General features: G+C 36.5%; 1 long non-coding RNA gene across 7 annotated transcripts; it reads left to right on the top strand.

Moving 5' to 3' along the window:
• Positions 1-657: 657 nt before the first annotated feature.
• Positions 658-27,711, top strand: LOC139719955 (uncharacterized). 7 transcript variants are annotated; one of them, XR_011710140.1, is made up of 8 exons: positions 658-1,070; positions 3,375-3,439; positions 4,938-5,003; positions 8,765-11,422; positions 12,070-12,200; positions 13,235-13,299; positions 22,746-22,801; positions 23,525-27,711. It is a non-coding gene; the product is annotated as an uncharacterized lncRNA (long non-coding RNA). The 7 variants fall into 7 exon arrangements; XR_011710135.1 differs by having other exon boundaries at positions 3,375-3,451; XR_011710139.1 differs by having other exon boundaries at positions 3,375-3,451; positions 4,938-5,016.

The following is a 27,711-nucleotide window of genomic DNA, read 5'->3' as shown; positions in this document are numbered from 1 at the left end:
GATTTGAAACTTGGTATAAATATTCCTTAACATTTCAGACATCCGATCAAAGTGAAAAAACTGGAAATTTCAATTGCACATGAGCTGTGCGTGCGTATATGCGCGCGCGCGTACGCGTCCGTCCGATTTTTTCAATTTTTCAAAAAATGCTCTAAATGGTCTGAAACGTGTGCAAAAAAATTTTGAGCTCGATTGGAGCATACAAATATTTCAACGCGCGCGTACGCGCACGTTTTAAGAGAAAATATGAATTTTGAGAACATGAGTAGAATGCGCATAATTTGAAATATATGTGACGTAAATTTCATTGAAAAATTTCATTCCATTAATGAGATATGATTGAGAATGTGTTTTCATATAATGACGTCATAGTGACGTCACGGTCGACTGATCACTATGATACATTAGATTTTTCGTCTTTGGGACATGATGCATACATGGTATAATTTTGAAATTGATAGGCAGCGGACTTTCTGAGCTAACCTCTGCACAACTTTTGCGGAGAAATAAAGAAATAAAGAAGAAGAAAGAATCCGTACAGATACAGAAGGTGATCCGAAGGATACTCGGATCACCTAAAAAGAATCCGTACAGATACAGAAGGTGATCCGAAGGATACTCGGATCACCTAATAAAGAGCCCTCGGAATAACGAACTTTCGGAATATCGAGCTGATCGTAAATTTGAACTGTAGTTAATGGTTAGGAAATACACTCGGCTTGCCATAGTTTGAGCGTTTGTGCGTGACAACGTCTTCAGCCCACAGAACTCTTTGTAAGACTGATGTTCTGTGCTTCCGCGTATGTACCTAGGCCTACCAAACTGCGTGCGCTCTATACACGTACACACATGTTCTCCGATCCCTATCTATACCGTGTACGTGTACAGTACGCGTGTTTACAGTGGTACGATGTGCTGAGTACTGTACTTTGTATGCAATCACGACGTACGTAAAGCTATGGTGTGATGATAACTGTAAACTTTCTACGACTACTCTACGTCTAATTTCTTCCTAGCCTAAGACACGACCTTTGTTTGACACTGAGTTTTCAGCTCGAGTACCATACCAGGTAGGTGCACAGGCATGTCTAAACACAGACTGTCCCCCTTACTCGATTCTTGGTATCTGGCCTGGCCCCACCGTATGCACCACATGCAGGCCCCCGCAGCTAAGTAAAATCAAGGGAGATACCTCCCTGAATGTACGTTGTAGTGGGTATGAGGCTGTTGGTCGCAAGCAAGGTTTCTAACGTAGTTACGTAGAATTTAATGTTAGACCATGTTACCTGAATCTATGGGCAAGGTGAGATTTGTAGGAAGCCTAAGTTCCATTCAATTCCAAAGAGATAGTGATTTAGGGGTAGAAGTAGAACGTCAGTAGGTTCATGGGCGAAATACGGACGCCATTTCTTAGCTAACAGATCGATAGAGGGCGTATTTTTGTGGTGTAATAGCAGTGATTTCTGTGCATGATATGAATACAGAGCTACCAAGTCTCACGCATTGTGAGTGAGACTCGAGCATTTAGGGGTCGTCTCACGATCTCACGCATGGCACCCATTTTTCTCACGTATGGGGCAAAGTCTGGAATTAGGGCCCATAATAAGGAGCATGGTTCAAAGGATTAAAGTGATAGTTACAATTGACAATTGAAGGTAGACATAAGGTCTAGGCCTATATTTTCCTTTTGTCTTTCAAAATAAGTAAAAGAAAAGATAGTCACTTTATTATGCACCTGATCGTGCCATTAAGACTAGGTCTATAGTATTAAGAGCTAAAAATTGAACTTGGCATCCCTGTGAATAGATGCTCTGTACATAGATGCACTGCACACACACCATTATGGTGGAGGGAAATTTATCTTGTACACTGCCACTTGACAAGGGATGCCAAGTTCAAACAATTTTTATGAGTGAGATTTTCATGACTTGGTATCTCGGCGTGCGAATGTGCGCGCGAGTGAGGGTGTGGGAGGGTTTTTCCTTCCTGTGGCCTCCCACGGTAGGGAGCTTTTTCAATTTTTTGCTCTTAATGGTGCGGTCAGGTGCACACTTCAGTGATTATTTTTTTTCTTATTTTGACAGACAAAAGGGAAATATACCCTCAATTGCAACTATCACTTAAATCTTTTGAGCTATGCTCATTATTATAGGTCCAAGTTGCGTGAGAAAAATGGGTGTCATGCATGAGATTGTGAGATGGCCCCTAAATTCTAGAGTCTTGCGCAGCATGCGTGAGACTTGGTAGCTCTGCTTGACAGAGGTAGGCACGTAAGCAGAAACCTAGAACAGAGTAAGCGTGACGTGATCAACCTAATATGATGAGCTCAGTCATAGACTCTTTCATGGACTCCTTAGGGTTAGAGGATGACGTGGCGCAGATAATCAGAATGATTGAAAAGTGGTAATAAAATACGAAAAACAACATTTCTCCCTTTCATTTTTCCTTTTTTTTAGGGGGCATACAGGGGAAGAGACTACATTGTACTTAGGTACGAGTTCTTAATTGTCAGAAATGTATCTTTATTGGAATTTGGATAATTACCGTACCTAAGATTCTTTAGGAAATTTGCAAACTCCGTTCCAGTCTTGAACTTCCCCTTTAATGATAATGGATAATTAGGGCAGTTTCAGGGTGGTACACAATTTCTTGTTTGTTTTTTTTTTTGGGGGGGGGGGGCAATTGCCTGATTAGGCTAGGTAATTTTGATACTTGCAAAACACTTGCCCGAAAATAGATATCATTTGCCCGAATTTTCTTACTGTAAAACAAATTTTTGCGTGCACTTTAATTTCGCGAGCGCCAAGAATCGCGAAATTAAAATGCACGCGAAAGTCCTTGTTTACACTACATGCATTGAACGCCAGTGGCACTTCGCGAAAATTTCATGCCACGAAAAAGGCTGTCGGTTCAAATTCGCGAAAAATTCGTGCCGCGAATATATCATGTTTTACAGTATTTAAATATTATTAATAATCATGAAACAAGGTTTTATTCTTTTCTGTTTCTGTCCTAATATCCTTCAAAATGTTTGACATTATTCAAAGAGTTTTGGACTAGTATTTTTGTTAGGTATCCTATCAAAACTGCACAAATTTTCAGGTAATTTTTCATTGTTTCATGCGAATATTGTCAAGTCAGAAAGGCATGAGTTGCAATACTGTTACTTCATGTGTTTCAGTAGCAAACATTGTAGAAGTTTGGGCCATTCATCATGCGATACATTAGAGACAGTCTGTCAAAACCAAATATGCTGGAATGTTAATTATTTATGATTGTTATGATATTCAAAGATTACTTATGTTTGCATGTTATACAGTATTAGAAAAGGTATATATTTTATTGCATAATAACATTTTTGTTTTTTGTTTCAGAATTCCTAATCATCATTTGGATCTGTGGAGGATTTGGTTTTTCTTTTTGTGGACGGAGCAAAGAGGTCATTTTCCTGGTATAGTGTTTGGGTAATTCACTTTAGCGGGCTAAATTACTGTGCAATGCCAATTATCTTTAACACTTCAGGTACAAATGTTGTTTTTTGGAAAGAGTTGGGATTTGGTAGTCTGCTGTGGAGATAGCAGTATTTTTTTTTTAGATGATGATCTGATTTTGATGTGAAATGCTTTTTCCTTAGACCCCAGATTGTGTATACTTGGGACTCATCTTCAAGAGGCTAATGTATGAAGGACACAAGTGCAGTTTTGGACTGGGGTACACGTGTTAAAAGACTGAATAAAGCACACAGTGACATCATATTAGGGGTACAGATTTCGATCTGTGTGCAGCAGTTGGATGTTATTTCATCAGTCATCATCCTAGTGCCAAACTGCAGTAAGGTCTACATGGTAGCTTTAAAATACAGGCAATATAATGTGATGTAACACTGTACAATATGTAGTATTCCTGTGAGGGAATATGTCTGCCATTGGTGTTTATGATAACTGGCATTGCACTATAGTACTTAGTATATCCCACCATACCTGCGTATTGTTGGTAGTGACTAAAGGTTATACAATTATTCACTTTAGGAGGGTAAGTTATTGCAGTTTTTTTTTTTTTTGGACACGAATCGGGCTTGTGTGGTCTATGTGAGGATACCAGTATCTTCAATAGACTAATAGTGCAGTTTTACCTTGGGTTCATGAGAGATGGAACAGAGCACTGAATGACTTCATTTGAGTTGTACGTGATTGCCTATTGTAGGTTTTTGTCGAGCCCATTGGAGGTGAGGGGCGGGACTAAGGGATTGTGTGCAGTGTCTGTCCCTCCTTTATCCGCTCGTCTGTCGTCTGTCTGTAACGCTACAAAAACTGGAATATCTGTACTGAGGGCTTCAATTTTAATTAAATTTGGAGGGTACTGTGGTTATGCAAAGTTACACATTTTACCAAACAGCATGGTCACCTTAAGATCAAAGGTCACAGGCAGGGGTCAGTGAACTTTAAGGGCGGAAGTCAAGTTTTTTTATGGCGTGTTTCGATGATGGCTCATAACTTTTGATGGATATGTCTGTTTGCAACCAATCTTAGGTAGTAAATGTTTCCTTGGGAGATGAAGGTAACCACAAGGTCAGAAGTCACAGGCAGGGGTCAATGAACTCTTAGGAGCCAAAAAGTTGTTTAGGGTGCATTTTGATAATTTCTCATAACTTCTGACGGGCATGTCTGTTTGGATCCAAATTTAGGTGGTATATTGTCAAGTCAGAAAGGCATGAGTTGCAATACTATTACTTCATGTGTTTCAATAGCAAACAGTGTAGAAGTTTGGGCCATTCAACATGCGATACATTAGAGACAGTCTATGTCAAAACCAAGAATACTGGAATGTTAATTATTCATGATTGTTATGATATTCAAATGTTACTTATGTTTGCATGTTATATTAATAGAAAAGATATATATTTTATTGAATAATAGCATTTTTGTTTTTTGTTTCAGAATTCCTCATCATCATTTGGATCTGTGGAGGATTCGGGGGTTTTTTTTCGTGGACAGAGCAAAGTGGTATAGTGTTTGGGTAATTCACTTTAGCGGGCTAAATTATTGTGCGAGTTGGAATTGAGCAGTCTACTGTGGAGATAGCAGTATTTCTTTTAAGAAAATGAACTGATATTGATATAAAATGCTTTTTCCTTAGACGCCAGATTGAGTATACTTGGGACTCATCTTTAGCAGGCTAATGTACCAAGGACACATGTGCAGTTTTGCACTGGGGTGTTAAAAGACTGAATAAACCACACAGGGGTGCAGATTGTGATCTGTGTGCAGCAGTTGGATGTTATTTCATCAGTCATCATCCTAGTGCCAAACTGCAGTAAGGTCTACATGGTAGCTTTAAAATACAGGCAATATGTGACGTAACACTGCGCAATATGTAGTATTCCTGTGAAGGAATATGTCTGCCATTGGTGTTTATGATAACTGGCATTGCACTATAGTATATCCCACTAAAGTAAATACTTGCGTATTGTTGGTAGTGACTAAAGGTTATGCAGGATGTACAATTATTCACTTTAGGAGAATAAGTTATTGCAGTTTTTTTTTTGGACAAGAATCAGGCTTGTGTAGTCTATTGTGAGGATACCAGTATCTTCAATAGACTAATCGTGCAGTTTACCTTGGGTTCATGAGAGATGGAACAGGGCACTGAACGACTTCATTTGAGTTGTACGTGATTGCCTATTGTAGGTTTTTGTTGAGCCCATTGGAGGTGAGGGGCGGGACTAAGGGATTGTGTGCAGCGTCCGACCGTCCATTGTCGGCTTGTCTGTCGTCTGTCTGTAACGCTACAGAAACTGGAATATCTGTACTGAGGGGTTCAATTTTAATGAAATTTAGAGGGTAGAGTGGTTATGGAAAGTTACACATTTTACTAAACAGCAAGGTCACCTTAAGGTCAAAGGTCACAGGCAGGGGTCAATGAACTTTAAGGGCTGAAGTCAAGTGTTTGATGGCGTGTTTCGATAATGGCTCATGACTTTTGATGGACATGTCTGTTTGCAACCAAACTTAGGTGGTAAATGTTTCCTTGGGAGATGAAGGTCACCACAAGGTCGAAGGTCACAGGCAGGGGTCAATGATCTTTTAGGGGCCAAAGTCATGTTTTTTAGGGTGCATTTTGGTAATTTCTCACAGCTCTTGACGGACATGTCTGTTTGGAACGAATCTTATTTGGTAGATATCTCTTGGAGAGTTGAAGGTCATTACAAGGTTAAAGGTCACAGACATGGGTTACCAAACTTTGAGAGTTAGAATTTTTTCTATTCTGTGCAAACGGACAAGAGACATTTTGGCAATTGTCTTGTTTATAAAGGAAATGTTTCCTTCTTCAAGTTGTTTACGAGGGTTTTAATGTACTCTAAGGACACAAGTGCAAGTTTTGCAGTGGGGTGATGACAAATGGAATATAGCACACATTGACATCACTTAACCCTAACTAGGCCGGGGGGGGCCTCCGAGGCCCCCCCCTCGACGTTCCGCGCAATGTATCGCAATCGCAAAAAGCTATCGCCGCTACGTTTCATGACTTTTTTCTTTCGAGTCTCCCGCATCTTTTGACACCAAATTTGCGACGCCCGGGCGCGCGGTTCCGAAGTTACGCATAAATATGTACATGCATGTCAGACCAAAAATTGCTCAAAAACGTTAATTCGTGTACAATTTCAATGCAAACTGTGCTTACTGGCAAATTTCATAAAAGCATGATTATTTTGGTGTTTTATTGATTAAAATCACTGAATAACATATTTTCTTGTTCGGAGCGATGTCGCGGACAAATTTCATCAAAAAAACAATGAAAAACATAAAGTCGAAAAAACAATGAAATACATAAGAAATTCAAAAAAACAATAAAATTCTTAGGAATTTTTTCTGATATCACAATTTTTTTTAACTACATTTGCTAAGGACACTAAAAAGAATATTTACACAAAAAATGTGCCTGTTTTGAGCTTTTTTTGTGTGATTTATACCAAATAGTCTGATTTTATGCATCATCATGCATAAATTAGCATAATTTAGCATAAATGATGATTTTTTGAAAAATTAACTTCATGGCATTTTGGATTACATCATAGGCGATGTGTGTGCTAATTTTCGTCGCGATCGCGCGGTCGACGGCCGAGATCTGGAGGGGGGGCCTGGGAGGCCCCCCCCCGGCTCTATCAACTACCTAAATAGCCCGGCCTAGTTAGGGTTAAGTGATGTACACTGTGTTGTGTGTAGGCCCTACACCAGTTGTGCTTGTTTTCATCAATTTTTTATAGCCTACTGCCAAACTACACTACTGTTGTATGGTTGATTCAAATTACTGGCAATGTGTACTGACTTGAGATTACAAAATCCCTTGTTTATAGGGTTAGTATTGCTGTAAAGGAATAGGGAAGACTGGGGTTAAGTGGGACAAAGGGTGAAGTGGGAGACTTGTGTAGCTCTAAAACCATTTGGCTAATTAAAAATTATGTCATATTAATTAGTAAAAAGGTGTGTGTAAGCACAATTCAGAAATATGCCAAGAGTTTGTTCACATTCCTGCTGATATGAGTAGTACAATCCAAATGTATCCGCACACTGCTTCCTAGTTTGCTGTGTGTCACTTTGGATTGTTCAGATCCGTGAAGACTACTGTAGCACTCACAATAGATGCATTGTAAGATGGAATATACTTGCCTTTGCCATTATACCAATACCTTTTCCATTGAGACCAATTACCTTTGCCATTGATACGAATTACCTTTGCCATTGAATTGATACCAGTAACCTCTGCCATTAAATTGATACCAATTACCTTTGTCGTTGATACCAATACCTTTGCCATTGGTACCAAAAACTTTGATTGAATTGTTAAGATTGTGACAAAAGGACCTTATTTTTACTTTATCATTTTGCATAAAAAAGTACTTTGAATTTGTCATGAAATTGGCACTTTGTTTAAGGCCTGTCCTTAGTATTCATAAATTCCATCAAGGTAGCATGTCACCATTCCAGTCTATTCATATATTATTTGAATGTTTATATGTTAAACAACTGTGAGGGGGATGAAAAACAAAAATGTGTTTACGGGGTTAGATTTTGCAATTTTATATAACAAATAATTTTTGCTGGCATTTCCAACAAAAATAATGAAAGCTTCTCTTTGCCATAAAAAAAGTCATGTTGAGGTCATGTGTTCCCAATTATTTGTTTATTGCTATGTCAATTTTGTTCACAATTGATGAGAGTGATGAAGTCCACATTTAGTGTCCTGCCAGTCAGAAGTCAAATTTATCTATTTTTTTATTTTTGCATCAGATATATGTCAAAACTTTATGCATCTTTTGGTAATACTACATGTATATTGATGAGGAATATATTGTCAAAGAAGATCTAGAAGACAAAACATTATATTGGAAGACAGCAAGTGTTATTGCGTAAGAAAGTCTTGGAAAATTATGCTTCCCTCAGGTCACAAAAGGAAGTAACTTCGAAAGCTAACTTTGAGTGAATGAAGAAAATGATATTAGTTTTTCCGCTCTAATATAATGGCTACCCCTCCCGGTTATATTATAAAAAAAAAAAAAATGAAGAGCAGATATCATCAGTTTGATTTTGCCACCATAATTTCGTTACCCATAGTGACCTCTTAGTAAGAGTGCAGTCAAACTTGAAAATTTCAGAGTTTTAGATCGTAGGGCAGCATAATTTTCCCCTGACTTTGGGAGGCAGGATCAGAAACCACAATATAATTTCAACAAAGCTAATGTTCTTTTTGTTTTCTTTCTTTACAGGTCTGTGAAACCCCTGGATAAGAAAACAGGATACAGGTGAAACCCCTGTAAAGCGAAACAGGATACAGGTGAAACCCCTGTAAAACAAAACCGGTGAACAGGTGAAATCCCTGACAAACGAGAAAACAGGTGAACAGGTGAAACCCCTGACAAACGAGAAAACAGGTGAACAGGTGAAACCCCTGACAAACGAGAAAACAGGTGAACAGGTGAAACCCCTGAAAAAAACGAGAAAACCGGAGAACAGGTGAAACCCCTGTATATAACAAGAAAACCGGAGAACAGGTGAGACCCCTGTATATAACAAGAAAACCGGAGAACAGGTGAGACCCCTGTATATAACAAGAAAACCGGAGAACAGGTGAGACCCCTGTATATAACAAGAAAACCGGAGAACAGGTGAGACCCCTGTATATAACAAGAAAACCGGAGAACAGGTGAAACCCCTGTATATAACAAGAAAACCGGAGAACAGGTGAGACCCCTGTATCCCCTAACAAGAAAACCGGAGAACAGGTGAAACCCCTGTATATAACAAGAAAATTGGAAAGTATATAACAAGAAAATTGGAAAGTATATATAACAAGAAAACCAGAGAACAGGTGAAACCCCTGTATATAACAAGAAAATTGGAAAGTATATAAACGAGAAAACAGGAGAACAGGTGAAACCCCTGAAAAAACAAGAAAACCAGAGAACAGGTGAAACCCCTGTGTATAACAAGAAAACCGGAGAACAGGTGAAACCCCTGTATATAACAAGAAAATTGGAAAGTATACATACAATCAAGAAAACAAGAAACGAGTGAAACCCCTGTATATAAACTGGAACAGAAGTGCAGAGAGTCATAATGATAAATAAATGCAAAGAGTGATAGTACACAAAAAGTGCAACCAGTGATTTAACTGAATAAGTAGAAGGGGTGGAATTGCAGAATAAGTGTTAAGAGTAGTATTGGAGATTAAATACAAAGAGTGATATTACACTAAAAAGAGGAAAGAGTGATATTAGGGATAAACAGAGATCTGAAAGTACGAGTACTAAAAAACATTGTCATTTGAGAATTTGTCTTGGGATATAAATTGTGATAGAGAAAAAACGGGCTTGATTAGAGTAAATACAATCTTATAAAATTGCTATTACATGCTTTAGAAATAGTCAAATTTGTAAAAAAAAAGGGAACCAACCTGGGATATTTAAAGTTGCACAAATAGAAGACTGTGATTACAAAGATAAAACTCTATCTGCTGTAACTGAATTTGAATCTTCAGCAAACCTGAATCTTTGATCCTACTCTATCTTGAAAGAACTTGAAATAATTTCAAAGAGAATCAGAGAGAGAGAGAGAGTCTCAGAATCAGAGGCAGAAAGAGTCGGAATCAAAGACAGAAAGAGTTAGAATCAAAGAGAGAAAGAGTAATAAGAGAGGAAGAGTCAGAATTGAGGAGAAAAAGAGTCGAAATCTAACAAAAGAGTTTTAAGGAGTGTTGAATAAAGAGTGCATTCCGTAAAGGAGGTGAAAACTATAAAGCAATCAGAATTGAAGAGAATCATAATTGAAAGAGAATTCTCTTACAGGAGGCGAGAAGTTTGCTGAAAATTTAAAAATAGAAATATAGTCTTGCATCACTTGAGAAACGGTGTCTTGAGTGGGGAATTTACGGTAAAAGAGAATTGAAGAGCGCCATCTTAAGACAAAAGCATTATATCTGGTAAACGTTATTGCGGTAGACAATACAAGTCTTCTGGTGGCAAGACAGGTGTACACAAAGATAAGCAAAGGTGAGAGTGCTATAATCGCATTCCTGAAATTGCCGCAGTAGCCATTACTAGCAGGTAATAGACAAAGAGCGCCACCTGTTGGTAGAAACAATTAAGAATACACACATTGCACAAAATAATTTTTCTTGGCAGACAAAAAGCGACACCTATTGGTAGTAACTAATTAAACAACACACCTTGTACAAATAATTTTTCTCGGTAGATAAGAAGCGCCACCTGTTGGTAGAAACATTATAAGGACTGGTGTCACAGCCTCATTGCAAGTACATTGTACAGTGTAATACAGTTCACGTATCATATATTAGCTTTCAAGGCAATACAATTCTACAATTTTGTTGTCAATTGCAATACAGAGTACCAGGGGTAGACCTGATTCATATAAGTATAGTGATTCAAGGAATATATTGATTGAACAGTACATTTATTTGGTAATAGGTACCTACTTTCAAAGCCCTGTAGTTTGACAATGGAAGCAAGTGAATTCAAGAATGTTATTGGTGATATCCTAGATATCCTCCATAGTTGCGACTTGAGAAATGTAGAGGTCAGTGAATGTGATGCATGTTGTAATGTGATCAATGAAAATGAAAGCAGAGTACCATGTGAGGATTGTGGCAAGCAGTTTCATGTGATGTGTACAGGAACTATTTCTGAGGCTAGACTGTGTGATGCAAGGTTGATTTGGATATGTTCAGCATGTGGAAGCAATAATATTGCCCATCGCATCTTTGACAAAATTGGCATTCCCTGTCATTTCAACAGATACGAGCTTCTCAAAGACATTGGTGATGAAGATTCTGGTGCTGATGTTTCACATTCATCATGCAAGAGCAACCAGAGAAGGAAACCAAGCAAGAGACTGAAAAAGAGGTACCGGTATGTGAAAAGAAAGGACAATGGAATTCTAGAAATGACAAATGTGAGTGTGCAGAAAAGAGCAGATTGTGAGAGAGATGAATCAGATTCGACTTTCATGACAAATCTGACCAAGAGCCAATTTCAGCCATTAGAAACTGCAGTTGATGATGGTTGGATAACTGTGAAATCAAGGAAGACAAAAGTGACTACATCCCAAACAATGACTGACAATCCCAAGACCAAGACCTTTAACAAGAGCTCAGTGAGATCAGTAAATGGTGTGCCTCTCCAACCTGGTGTGACCTACATTGGCAAAGCAATGAAAGCCTACTATCTTGAAAAACAGAAAAGAGCCAAGACCAGCAAGGGCAAGAAATCAAAAGCAGAAACGAAGCAAAAAGAACCTGGTAAACTCGTGAAGCAAAAAGTGAATGCAAACTTGGACACAGAACGAAATGATAGTCTGCAGGTATATACTGAATCTGTATTGAATGTATATTCAAAGTGTGTTCAGTCACCTCGTGTGATGGCAAAATACACTGAGCAAATCTATGCAAAAACACAGAGAAGTTGGGCTGATGTGGCTAAAAGCACTCCGAATATGAGTAATGAATGTTGTGTACCGAAATGTGATCAGACTACATGTGCCTCTGTCCCTTCCACAGACATTGAAAAAGAAGTTTGGAATGTGAACAGGCTCTATGGAGGTGGAAATGCACGGCAACCAAGAAAGAAAGGTCGTTTCACGAAGATCAACAGACAAAGTGTGCTACCGGAAAAAAATGCTGACTCACAGGTGCGTAATAATGGAAAGGTCAAAGCTGACATTCCTGAAGGAGAACATGTAGCAAAGAATGAAAAGTTGTGTAAGAATGAAACATCTGACCATGAGGACAGTAATTCCACAAGTAGAGACAACACAAGCTCGAATGATATCTCCAAAGTGAAATGTGACAGAATGCACAATGTGCATGAACTAAACCCATGTTACAGTGGAAGAAAAGATGTTGAAAGTGACAGACAATTATCAGTGAAGGAATTGTTCCCTGTGAATTGTTGTACAGATGTAAGTGTTCACTCTCCATGTCAGAGACCTGTTTCAGCTACACAGTGTGCTGAAGTTTGTAATGAATCAATATTCTTGCCTGAAAGTGAAAAAACTACTAATCCATCTGACTGCATAGTAATGAATGATGATTCTGCGAAAAGTACTGACCACCACAATTCATATGATGTACAGGAATCAATAGTACATGTATTAGATGATGAACCAGCTGCAAGTGATTTAGAGACTGAAGAACATGTCTGTAAGCCTGTTTCACTCTCAAGTTCTGAATGTGGTAGAAGGCAGTCATATCCTATGACCAAAACAATCGCACAAGGAAATTTTAATCAAGGTGATCAACGATTTGGTTACAGTGCTGGCAAACAATGTGCATGTAATTCCCTTGTGGCAGTTCTCTACACCCAAACAAAGAATGGAATCGAAATGAGATCTTGTGATCTTGATCAGATTCTGACACTTGGGAATGAGTTGTATTATTACATAAAGAAGGATTCTCCACTGAATGAAGAGCTTGTAATGATAGATGAATTACCCAAGGAACTTCATATTCTGGATGAAAAATTTCAAATAACCTATGCTGAATCAAAATATGGAGTGTTGGATGGAAATCAAAACAATTTGTCAAATTTTGGTGCTTTGTCATTGAGCCAAGCCTTAGAACAAGAACTATGCAGATATGATGCATGTCTTATGAATTTTGCTGAGAGTACATTTGCAATCATTACACATGACAATGGTTATTATGTATTTGATTCTCATTCCAGAAGTCATGATGGATACTTGGTACAAGATGGATGCAGTGTCTTGCTTAGCATTTCATCATGGCAAGGTATACAGGTACACTGTTTGAATTTGGCAAAATCAATGGCATGTGATTTACGTACTACTCAGTTTGAACTAACTGGTCTGGCATTAGAATCCAATTCTAAGAAAAATGCATTGACAACTAGTGGCTCCAAGAGATCAAACTCACTAAATACTGCATGTAGGAATACAAATGATCAAAATAGCAACATTTCAAAACATTGTGATCATGTTAAAGGAATTAGCAGTGATAGCTGTAAGACTCAACATGACACAAAGAAAAACAGAGTAAATGTAAACAGTGATGACTATGGAAATGAGAATGAAGTTGAATTTGTTTCAGTTGAGAAGACAACAGAAAGAAGAGATCGAAATTTCAAATTTGTGCCGATTACGTACGTAGACAAGCGGTCTTTGTGCAATAAATTGAATTTCAGTTACAGTGGTACTGCCAATGAATCAATGGAGGATAGAAATGAAAGTTTGTATATTGGGAAACCTGTAAATATCAAGAGAGTTATGGGTGATGGCAACTGCTTTTACAGAAGTATTGCTCATGTAGTTACTGGCAGCGAAAGAAACCATTTCATGCTCAGGAAATCCAATGTGGCACATTTACTGGAAAAGGGTGATTTATTTAAAAATATAATAGACACAATGAAATATCAGAGTGTCAGGGAGTTTGTACTTCAAGAGAAATTGATGGATTTAGGAACATGGGCTGGTCACACTGATATTAGTTCAATGGCACATATGCTAGATCGTGATATATATGTGTATGATGATCGAACAGAAAATTGGCAAATACTGTCTGCAAGGAAACCTGGATACTACAACAAAGTAACAACTGAGAGAGGCATATATATTCTGTTCACTGGAGGCAATCATTTTGACGTAGTGGAAAGTGTAACTACTGTTATGTCTAGTACTTTGGATGAGAAATTACCTGTATTTCATGTGAATTCAGATACAAGTGTGGAAAACAAGAAGGAAAGTCATGATTTATCATCTAAGATTACTAAAACCCTAACAGTAAAGAAATGCAGTGTTAGAATGAGGAAAATGACATCAAAACAAATAATGGTAGCAAACCTGCAAGAGACACAAATTCTATTACAAAACACATGTGAACAGACATTAAATGCCGACATTGATGCATCCGAGGTGAAACAAGTGGGAGAAATAGAAAAGATTATTCTCATGTACAGTCCTGTGAATAAATCTGATAGAGAGAAGTTTTGTTGCAAATTAGGTATAAAAGCTAATGACAAATGTAGCAGTACTGATATGCAAAGAGATGTGGTAGAAAACAATGATATTACTATTCTGTCACAACCATTGACTATCTATAGAATTACTGGTGATGGAAATTGCTTTTACAGAGCTATATCATATGTCACATGTGGCAAGGAAGATTCACACCGTGATGTTCGAAAAGCAATAGTTAAGCATATTTTACAAAACAAGGGAGATTATGTAAGCCTTTTAAGGTCAGGATACACAGATATTGTAGAATACATTGCAAAGGAAAGAGTATTCAACAATGGCACATGGGCTACAGAATTGGAAATAATGGCCTTATCAAATCTGCTAGATACTGATATTTATATATATGAAGATAACTGTTCAAAATGGGAATTATTTGGTGCAAGCAAACTGCAGTTTGGAATTGTTACATCACAAAGAGGCATTTACTTACAACACACAAATGGCAATCATTATGATATTATAGAATCTGTGTGTCCAAGGATCCAAACATCGAATTCATGTCCAAAGCTGTCAAGATCACAAAATGTAACTGATATGGAAAGACTTGTGACAAGAAAGAGAAAACTCACAACAACTAAGAAATTTACAAAACAAGTCAATGATTGTCAAATCAATGTATTAAACAATGAAGTATTAGAGGATGACATGGAACCTGGAGTTAAAATGAGAAGACACACTAAAGAATCTGAAGATGTTAAAACTACTATGCAAACTACAAAAAGGAGAAAAAGAAAAAAAAAGAATGCTACTGTTACCAGACGAAAAAATAGAGATCAAATGAGAGCACAGAGAGAAAAGAGAAAAAATGAGCAAAGGCAGTTAAAAATTGAATATTCATCAGATGATCAGCCTTTTCTATTCCGCAAAGTTAGAAATGCAGCAGCAAAGAAAGTAAAATATCAAACAGATGTGAATTACAGGTTAGAAAAGAGAAAAGAAATGAGGACGAGACAAAAAGACAAGTACTCCTTTGATCCCACTTACAGAGAAAATGTCAAGAAAGCAATGAGCACAAAGATGAAAGTCAAATATCAAAACAATGCTTCATTCAGAGAAAGGCTGAAGAAAATGAGAAGATTTTACTATAAAACCAATGTTCTATATAAAGAGAGGCTTAAGAAACTGAGGAAAGCTAGATATCAAAATAATGCTTTATTTAGAGAAAGGCTTAAGAAACTGAGGAAAGCTAGATATCAAAACAATGCTTTATTTAGAGAAAAGCTCAAGAAACTGAGGAATGCTAGATATGAAAACAATGCTTTATTCAGGGAAAGGCTCAAGAAACTGGGGAAAGCTAGATATCAAAACGATGCTTTATTCAGAGAGAGGCTTAAGAAACTGAGGAAAGCTAGATATCAAAACGATTCTTTATTCAGAGAGAGGCTTAAGAAACTGAGGAAAGAAAGATATCAAAACGATGCTTCATTCAGAGAGAGGCTTAAGAAACTGAGGAAAGCTAGATATCACAGTAATGCTTTATTCAGAGAAAGGCTTATGAAACTGAGGAAAGGTAGATATCAAACGAATGCTTTATTGAGAGAGAGGCTAAACAAAATAAAGAGAGCTAATTATCAAAACAATACTATATTCAGGGAAAGATATAAGAAAATTATGAGAAAAGTTGCTAGCATTAAGTACAAGACAAATTCTGTGTACAGACAGCAAGTTGCAATGAGAAATGTGAAACGAAAAAAGCAAGAGAAAGTTGATATGAGAAATTGTGATCATGTTTTGAAAAAGTTTAAGGAAATTGTTTCACATGGCCCTGAATATGTATGTTGTGTATGTTTGAAATTATTATTCAAAAATCAAGTATTGAAGTGCACAAAAGCAAAATATAATGATACGAAATGCGTAAAAGAGGAGTACTTGCATACATGCAGTGATGACTGTGATATTGACTGTCAAATAGTAAAGTCACCAAGAAAATGTTTATGGATTTGTTACACTTGTCACAGGAAATTATTAGCTGGTAATATGCCTGGTGAAGCTAGCAAAAATAATTTAGAATTACATGCTATTCCTGCGGAACTTGGAAATCTGAATCAGTTGGAAACGCATTTGATTGCTCTAAACATTCCATTTATGAAAATTTTGAACCTGCCTAAAGGAGGACAATATGGAGTACATGGCCCAACAGTTTGTGTACCTTCACGCACAGATGAAACTGTAAAGATATTACCTCGACCAGAGACTGATGATCAATTTATTCGTGTGAAACTGAAGAGGAAACTGTCATATAAAGGATATTATGAATATCAATTTGTCAAGAAGAAGAATGTGCTAGCTGCATTGAAATATTTGAAGAAAAATAATAAGTGGTATTCTGATATTGCTATAGATAATGAATGGAGCTCTGATTTATCAGAGGAAAATAGTCAAGCAGCTTGTGTAAAACCATTGGATTCAAGTGAAACTAATGATGATGATGATGATATAGAGGATGATCAAGATGGACAATTACAAGGCATTCAGTTGGACACCTGTTTACAGAAGGTTGATATGAGGCAAGAAGTGCTTGATCAGTTTTTCGAAGATATTATATGTTGTGCACCTTGTGAAAAGAATAGTCCTGTATCGTTGTTGATGGATAAGGGTAATGAGGCAAAATGTTTTCCTGCTCTATTTCCAACAGGCCAGCCAACATTTCATGATACCAGGTACACTGAAGTAACACTTGGTCGTTATTTACATAATCGCCTGATGCATGTAGACAACAGATTTGCAAAAAATACAGAATATATCTTTTATGCTCAATGTATTTATGAACTGCAACAAATACTTTCTAATGTTTCTATAGCTCTCAGAAAAAGCTCAGAGGAAATAGATAATCCCATATCGATACAATGTTCAGATCTAAAAGATACAAGAAAACTTCGTGAGATACTGGATTCGAATAGAGGATACAAATTTCTGAAACAAATACGGGGAACACCTCCATACTGGCAATCTACGCAGAAAGATGTATTAGCAATGGTTAGACAACTTGGAAAGCCCACATGGTTTGCATCATTTTCATCAGCTGAAATGAGATGGCCTGAAGTTATTACTACATTGCTAAATCAACAAGGTGATAGAAGAAAAGCAAATGATCTGGATTGGACAGATAAGTGTAATTTATTAAGGTCAAATCCAGTGACAGTAGCTCGTATGTTTGACAAACGCTTTCATGCATTTTTGAACAAAGTGATTCTTTCTCCGGCAGAACCTATTGGCAAGATAATTGACTACTTCTACAGAATTGAATTTCAACAGAGAGGATCTCCACACACACACTGTTTATTTTGGGTTGAAAACGCACCTAACTTGGGTATCGACAAAGATGTAAATGTCATAGATTTTGTTGATAAGTACATTTCATGCAACATTCCATGTGAGGATGAAGATGAGGAACTATATGAAATAGTGAAGAATGTTCAGCTTCATTCAAAGAAACATTCAAAATCATGCAAGAAAAAGGGAACTACCTGTAGATTTAATTTTCCAAGACCACCTTGTGAGAAAACATTTGTTGTGAAGCCTGATGATAATTTGGAAGTTACAGATGAAGCTCAAGATATTCTGTCTACAGTAAAGAATTCATCATGTATGGAACGGACATATGATAATGCTAGACAGCTCTTTGAAGTTCTTGGGATGTGTCAAAAGGAATTTGAAGATGCCTATAATGCTGTAGCTACAAAAGAAGATATTGTCATGAGAAGAGATCCAAAAGATATATGGGTGAATCAATACAATCCATTCTTACTCAGAGCTTGGAATGCCAATATGGATTTGCAGTATATAACAAATGAGTATGCCTGCATTGTTTATGTTGTGTCATACATGTCAAAAGCAGAAAGAGAGATGGGTTTGCTCTTGAAAAATGCAGAAAGTGAAATGAAAGAGGGCAATGAAGATGCTCGGAAAAGTATGAAAGAAATAGGACATGTGTATATGCAAAACCGTGAAGTTTCAGCACAAGAAAGTGTGTATCGTGTTTGTAGCCTGAGATTGAAAGAGTGCTCAAGAAAAGTAGAGTTTATACCTGTTGGACCAAACCCTGTGAGGATGAGTTTACCATTGAGTGTTATTCAAAGCAGACGAGACGATGATGATAGGAGTCCATGGATGCCAAACAGAATTGATAAATATAAAGCCCGACCCGATGGTTTTGAATTTGAAAATATGTGTTTAGCCACATTTTGTTCAAAGTATAGACTACTCAGTGAATCTGATATGAAGGGTAAGAAACAGAAACAGAATGTGTTCAAATTGAGAGATCAGCTGGGCTATGTACAAAAACGATCAAGAACCAATGATGCTGTAGTGAGATTTCCTCGTTTTTCACCGACTGTAACCCCAGAAAAATATTATCAGAGTATATTGCAACTGTATTTGCCATTCCGCACTGATAAACAGTTAAAACCTAATCAATTTTTGACATATCAGGAATTTTACCAAACCGGATCTGTACGAATGTATAATAAGAACCTGGAAAGTGTCAAAAGTATTGTCAATGAAAATCTCAGGCAGTTTGAAAAAAATGCTGATATGATTGATCAAGCACAAGAATATCTTGAGAAATTTGGTCCACAAGAGGATGCATGGGGATTACTCTGTCCAGAAACAGAAATTGAAAGACATGAAACCGCTAAAATCCATGAAGAAGTTGAAGATGCTGACAATGAATTTAGAATCCCAGATCTTGAGTCCAAATCTCAGGAAAAAGAGTCATATGGCATAGAATTTCGATCATGTAGTATTTCAAGAGAAGACAGTAATGTCTTATTAAGAACTTTAAATAGCAAGCAGCAAAAGGTGTTCTACAAGATACGTCAATGGTGTCTTGACAGAGTTAACGGAAAAGAACTTACAACATTTCAGATATTTGTGACAGGTGGTGCTGGAACAGGAAAAAGTCATCTAGTGAAATGCATATTTAATGAAGGGACAAGAATTCTTAGCAGAATGATGCATAATCCAGATGATATTTCAATTATGAAAGTAGCTCCAACCGGAATTGCAGCTCACAACATTGGTGGTAGTACTATTCATAATTCTCTGTCCATACCCATTTCTGCTACACTACCTTACCAACCCCTGGGAGAAGAAAAGATAAGTCATTTACGTAATCAGCTGGGTCAACTACAGATACTAATAATTGATGAAATATCAATGGTTGATCAGAAGCTGTTGTGGTATATACATGGACGTTTAAGGCAAATAAAGCAGACACGTGATGATGCTCCATTTGGAAAGGTTTCAGTTATTGCAGTTGGAGATTTCTATCAGTTACCCCCAGTAAAAGGTACTCCTTTGTATAAAGATACACTGCAAAGTTCTTTATGGACAGACAACTTCTCTATAATTAACTTAGATGAAATAATGAGACAAAAGGATGATATAAAGTTTGCTGTTCTTTTGAACAAATTAAGGATAAAAGGAAAGACAGATGAATTATCTGGTGATGATGCAGCAGTTCTTCAATCATGCCAAACTGGAGAAGAATGTGAGGATGCATTGCATATATATTCTTCAAACAAACAAGTAAATGACTGGAATAAAATAATGCTTCACAAGAAATGCACAAATATCATATGTATTGATGCAGAAGATTCTGAACTCGATAATAAGGGTAAAAACAAAACGTGTGACAAACCACGCAGATGTACTAAAGCTTCCTTGCCAGCATATCTTTGGATTGCTGAAAATTCTAGAGTAATGCTTATCAAAAATGTGAATGTGACGAAAGGCTTATCAAATGGCTGCATTGGCACTGTAACTGACATAGTAAGAGTAAATGAAAATGCAAGACCTACAAGTGTGGTGGTAAAATTTGACAATGAAAAAGTAGGAACTCGGTCAATAGAAATGCAACAGGAATCAATTGGAAAAAAATATACTAGGAAACAATTTCCCTTGAAATTAGCATATGCATGCACAATACATAAAGTACAAGGCATGACAGTGGAAAAAGCTGTTGTTTCTCTGAAAAATATATTTTTGCCTGGGCAAGCATATGTGGCTCTGAGCCGTGTTACATCATTATGTGGACTAACAATTGAAGATTTTGATCCAAAAGTTGTGTATTGCAATCCAGCTGTTAAAGAAAGTTTAGAGAACATGCCAACATTTGTTGATGAAATGCACATTGACAATGATGTCTCCATTGCAACTATGAATATCATGTTACATAACATTCAAGGTCTTAAAGCACATTTCAAAGATATCCAATCAAATTTCCTATTAAAAAAATCTGATATTATTTGTTTAACTGAAACTTGGCTTAATGATGACATTTTTGATGTGAATTTAGATCAGTTCAAAATGTACAATCAGCCTCGGTCAAAGTCTTATTCTGATGAAAGTCCCTTATTTTCTGTACTGAAAAATCAAGCACATGGTGGAGTTGCAGTGTATAGTAAAATCAAATCTATTAGTAGGCTGGATTTACATGTCAATAATCTAGAATATATTACATTTGCAGTAACTTGTCCTTCATGTCTCATTTCAGTGATATATAGACCTCCTAGATATGACAAGAAACAATTTTGTACGAAACTTAAGAGGTTACTTATAGAATTGCAGCAAAGAAGTACAAAATGCATAGTTATTGGTGACTTCAATGAAAATCTCAGACAACATTCAAGTGATTCATGTGTGCATAAATTGATGTGTTCTTATGGATATCAGCAACATGTACTTGATGCTACAACAGAAGGTGATACATTGATTGATCATGTATATAGCGCAGGTATCGATACACTTCATGCTGAAGTTATTCCCCTTTATTACAGTTATCATGAAGCTATTAGAATACAGTTTTGATGAGTGCCATTATTAGTTTATGCAAAGTAATGTGCTATATTCTCAAATCAATTAACATTTATTTTCATTTGTCATATTTCCTTTTATAATACAGAATTAGGTAAACAGAATTGTGTCATTACAAATGTAGGAGAGAGTATACGACAATAAAAAAAGATGCTTAGTAGTAGTGATACATTATAGTTAATACCGAAGTGATTGAAGTAAAAAAAAAAATGCAATGAGCAAAACATACAAAGCATGGAGGGATCCACTGAAAAGATCATGCTTATGAATATGAAACAAGATTTCAATAAAAGTAAGATTACTACAGAAAAAACTGACATTCCAAGACAAAAAGTGACAAGACGTCTGTAATATTAAGACATCGGAATAGACAAAAACATATGACAAAAGTAATGATCTTTGACAGTTTGTTGAAAGAAATATTGTGATGCATGACATTGCGAAACGAAAAGATGAGTATTGTATCATTCAGAAATTAATTAGTGAGAAACTAATCCCGGCTGTAAGTGTATTTTGGCTACAGTGCTATTAATAAGATATTAAGTGGCAGTTGATGTAGATACGAGATGAGATTTACCAGTTTTGTTTCAAAGTAATTGCTAATGGCAGTTTCTTTAAAGCTCAGAAATGTGATCATTGCAGTATACAGTCAATACAATGTAGAACAGAATTAAAATGAAAGAGAATAGATATAGAATTGAAGTGAAACAAAGAACAGACATGAGACAGACATAGAACAGCAATATAACATAGCCTAGAAGATTATTGTGTTTACTATAGGAACTAGATTTTGCAAATTGATGATTTGAGGAAATGTACTGTATATTAATGCAGAAAGTTGAATGCTAAGGAGAAGTTTTTTGATCATGTGATAAGTGTCAAGAGCAGTAGCAAAGCCAGACAGGGGGGCACAAGGCTCGTGCCCCCTATTTGTAATTTCTGGTCTGCCTCTGATCAGAAGAAGAAAATCAAGGGAAAGCAGGTAATGAAAATGTTTAAATGACCCTGAACAAAGTAAGAGTTGTATGTGTATGCAAGATTCTAATGTACATTCATGTGTTGTAATTCATATCAATGAATACTTCATAATAACATGAATACTTCAGAATAAAACACAGAGTGACGACTGTGACTCATCATGTTTTTAACACAAGATTCGACTCAGTCATGTATGTGGTATATACCACAAGTTTTGAATCCTTTCACACAAATCAGTTTAACTCGTGCTCAAACCTCTGTTTCCTCAACAGTTCGTATTGATTGATTGCTATCATTTATTAGTGTTTGGCAGACATTGTGCAAGCAAAGAACTGGCGAAATAACACATCAGTCATGGATTATATCCATATGATCAATATCCAATGGCTTTTCTTTTGCCTGTTGAAGGTTGAACTGGCCTGTGTTTGTGCGTGACATCTCCATCCTTTCATCCAAGTATTGAGGTAAGTTTTTTTCTGTTCCCAAGTCCTCTGCTTTTCATCACACTCGAGGCAAACAAAGGCTCAAGTGAGCTATTGCGATCACTCTTCATCTGACATTTGTCGTTCATTGTCCATTGTGCGTCATGCATAAAGTTTTTACATTTTCATCTTTCTGAAAATACCATGTCTAATTTTCACCAAACTTGGCTGAAACCATGCTTTAAACCATAAACAATTTATATGGAGCATCAAGTGTCACATAGCCTAATTTGTAACAAAATACTGTAAAACATGACATATTCGCGGTGCAAAATTTTCACGAATTGGGGCTGATGGCATTTTTTTGGGAATGAAATTTTCGCTAATTGCCAGTGGCATTCAATTCATACACTGTAAATAAAAACTAAAATTCGTGAAATTAATATGCATAAGAACATTCCTCTTTTTTCGCATAACGGTAGACCATGTGGCACTTGGCGCTCCATACAAATTGTCCATGGTTTAAAGCATGATGTTAATTGCACCACCTTCGTGAATTTGGGCCAATGTGTCTGAAATATACACAAGAAAGCCTTTTGAAGTTAAAAGTTCATATCATTAACAGTTATCACAGTGATATATGTTTACTTTTCTCGCAGTACACACCAAATATCATATTTATGCTAATATTTGAACGATAATGAAGGAGGAATTTTCAGCATTGGTAACAGTAAGTCTTTCATGTTTTTTTTTTTTTTCTGCCAGGCCTTGCTCAATAGACAGGACATGCCAGCTTTGCAGTATTCTCTCGATGTGATACAGGGACTAGGAGTCTACTAATTGAAGGCCCAAATGAATCAGACCATCTGTGGATCACATTTATCTCTACTGTGTAGATAACCCTACATCAAAGTGCATAGCATGCAAGACACTCTCACTCGCCTTCCGTCACCATGCCCTGAATGTAGCTGGGAAAGCATCTGCTAGAGTGTGCCTTGTACGCAGACTATGCGGCCATAACTGGGGAGCCGATTTTACCACTCTTTGCTCCACCGCCTTCGCCCTTGTCTGCGCTTCAGCTGATATTGCATTAAAGTACAGATATGAGACCTGGTTTTTGTGTCCAGGAGACGAAGTGTTGCCATGATAAACATACAGTATAGTTTTGTCAAAACCTTGTGAATCGTATTACCTCCACAGCATTCAAGCAGTTAAGGTCAAATTTAGTACACGTATGTACGATCTATACGAATAGACAAGACATCCTTGTGTTACTATCAGGTAAGAGCATTGCCATGGTAACACACATTTTTTTTTTCCTATCAAACTGAAACATTTAAAGGGATTGTATAGTTTTGGTTGAGACCTAATTTCAGGTTTCTGACATTTTTTGGTGGGATAACGAGAAACCTTTAATGAAATATGAAAGAGCATGTAATTCCACGAGGAATTCAATGTTTATTTGATAAAAATTGGTTTTTTGATATGGCTGTGATATAAAAAACAGAGCGATTCTGATAAAGTGTGCAACCCACCTTTTATTTCAATCGTTTGTTTTACTTTGTTTTTGGATGTTTCAGTCATTCCAAACCCGATTTTCATCAAATAAACTTTTAATTCCTCTTTAAAAATGGTATACCCTGTGCTATTTCATAAATGTGTTTTTGGTATCTCGCAAAAGGTTAAAAGCCCAATTCTCATCTCCACCAATACTGTACCATCCCTTTAAGCTATTAAGGTCAGATTGGGTGTGTATGAAAATCTTTACGTGTTTTTGTTTTTTTTTTCATAGGAGTCTGAGGTTTTGGAGCAGGGTATTAAAGGGGACCTCCGGATGATTTTCAGACTTTTACATTTGAACAACTATAGATTAGTTAAACTGAGTACAGAGTTTCAGATTTTTTTTCTGTGAAATGTGGCTGGATTAACATGATTTTCAAAAATACTGATGGCTATATTGGAAAAGATGGTCATGTTTGTCACAGTCAAATTTGAGATGTTTAGTGAACATTAACATTACTGATAGTATGATTTAGAATTCATGTACTACAGGAAAATATTTGCATCCCTAGAATTTATGTCAACTTTGCGTCAACAACTTGCAAATAAGCAATTGTGGCAATTTTTATTACAGGTGAAATTTGCCTATCCGTCTAATACCTTAGAAATAAGCTAATATTTTCATGTAATCAATAGGCCATGTTTTCTTGTATAGATATTCTCAAATTAGAAGATCACAGACATTTCGGCTAGATAATGTTTTCATGAATTGATATTGATACTATAGGGAGTGCACTATTGCCCTGGTGCATGGTGATGTTTTCACATGCATGTTCTTAAATTTGTGGTAATACTGTTCCGATAGAAAGGTCGGCTCAGTGGAAAAATAGGTTACTGTGCAGCCCTGTCAGTATAATAATCATTATAGATTCATGTTGTGTTTCTATATGATAATATGCTTCATCATTGATGCAGCTGTATTGTTCTTTACAGTGGAAAACATAACTCTGCTACATCTATGTTTTTGAAATGTGAAGTGCTATGTAGAAGGTCAATAACTATATTATGCTGAATATAGTTGTGGTACAGTGTAGGTTACTATAAAAGGATGGTATACTTTGGATTAAGATAAAGATTTCATGTTTTTGTGAGATAGTTAGAAACCACAGAAATGAAATGTTGAAGATAATACAATTTAATAGGAACTAAAAGTTTATTTGACTGAACCAGTTGTGAAATTACTCAGATAATTCATAAACAAGGCAAAACAATGGATCTAATGGAAGATGGGTCACACCTTTTATTAAGACCTCTTTATTTTTGGATATCTCAGCCATGAAAACCGATTTTCATCTAATAGATTTTTAATTCATCCTATAATTCCATGCTCTTTAGTGTTTTACATCAGTTTTTATTTTAATTATCTTGCAAAAAAGTTACAACCTGAATCACTACCTCAATCAAAACTATGCCATGCTTTTAAGCTCGTAATCATCATCAATACATTGTACTAGAATGTCGTAAACACATAACACTCACTCAATGATATTCCATTGTCAAACTTGAAATGGTTAACAACAAAAACATGATGTTTCCCTGAAAACAATAGTCTTGACCTGGATATTTGGTATGTAGCTTATTAATCACAACTTGGACTGCTAAACTGAATTCTGGTACAAGGACTGGTGATGTAGATGTTACTACCAACAGCCATGTTGTGATCTGAGAAGTATTGCAGAACGAAGAATTATGTTTCTAAAGGGTAATGAATGATGAACTGTTTGTGACATTAGTAGATGTGTAGAAAGTAAAATGGTTTGTCTATATGGAGGATTTTAGTGAAAATTCTCATATTGCTAAATTACACATACTATCACATGTATATGCAGACAAATATTTGCTAGGTTTACATGCAACATGCAGTAAGATTATCATGTGTATGGAGTCTGTATTGTTTGTTTTTTTGTTGTTGTTTTTTTTTTTTTTGTTTTTTTTTGTCTTGTTTTGCCTGAACATGACATACCTTTTTGGATATATGGAAAATCTGAGAATGGGCACTAAGTGTATGCACAGTTCTAAGAAATATTTGATGATTATAAAGGCATACATAAAAGAGCATAATACATGGTAGTTTGCTGGTTTTATCAGAGTGAGTTGAATAACAGGAAAGGGTTAGTTTGCTCATAAGAGTTGTACTCATCTGTAGTTTGATATATTTATAATAGAGGTGCTGTGTATACTGTGAACTGAATCAAGCAAAGAAAGGTTTGAATAGCCATAAGAGATACACACATGTGTATATCATGTTTTATATAAAATATTAAAGGAGTTACATTAACTTAACAATATCATGTAAAATGTATGAAGGATACCAAGAGTATGGTAGATATTGACTGCCCTCATTGAACCTCAGAGATAGTTAAGACACTTGGTTCAGTGTGACAAGTGAGGCCTTGAGCTGTAATTCTTTGTGCTTTGATGAAAAAAAAAATGCAGGGGTATTGTTTTAACAGTGACTTATATTGTTTAAAAAAAATGACATGTGTGCTTGTGCAAATACCATAGATTGTGTCAGACACCTGTTCAGTGGCAGGTCCAGAAGGGGGGGAGGCGTACGGGGGAGTGTGTAGGAGCACATACCCCGTTAGTTTGAAATAGCGACTCCGCCCGCTGCGAAGTTGGATCCAGCGGTCCAACCAACGAGATTGGGGCAACCCTTCAGATTTCCGGCACATTATGTGGTATCGTTATTTAAGAAAACATAATTTCATTATTAGCGTTACAAGGCGTCGGCTATTACTCTTGACAATGTCAAGGCTTTGAAGTAGATTTCAACACAACGACAAGTTAGTTAATGTGTGTACTATATAAATGTCATAGGTATTCAGAATGTATTGCTATTATGTATATGCCTTGGCAGTATGCAGTTTGTACAGATTTTTTTGTGTGTGATAATTTGTTATAGTCTTTCACGTAATTTCTGTTGTATGGTCATGACGTTACCTCCGTAGAAGAAAACTTTGTACCATGGGGGTATTCACAGCAACCAGATGAGTTAAGTGCCCATATTTCTGTTGAATATGACTTTATATGGTTTATACAATACTCTAAATGTAGTATAACGCTTAGAGGCTGCCATCGCAGAACCACATAAGCAACATGACGTGCAATTTTTGTGTCATACTTTGCAGATATGCTTTGTTTTTACTTTTCATTACAGATGTTTAGTTGTCTGTGTTATATCAAGTCTCAAGGGAAGGTTATTTCTTGTTGATAAAAAAAAAAATAAAAATTGAACATTCCCCATTTAATTTTCGAAACAGGCCCCCCTTTTATGGAATTCCTGGATCCGCCCCTGCTGTTAGTGTGCACCCTAAGACCAGAGGTCTTCAAATTTGTATGTATCTAAAGAAAGAGGAATAAATTCTGTGTAACCAGTGACCTGAAACAAA

This window comes from Diadema antillarum, unplaced genomic scaffold (assembly GCF_040938485.1).
Source record: "Diadema antillarum isolate AM-2024a unplaced genomic scaffold, OU_Dant_1.0 scf00000117, whole genome shotgun sequence".
Lineage (NCBI taxonomy): Eukaryota > Metazoa > Echinodermata > Echinoidea > Diadematoida > Diadematidae > Diadema > Diadema antillarum.
Note: the sequence above shows the minus strand (reverse complement) of the source record. Positions and strands in the feature narration are given on the sequence as shown.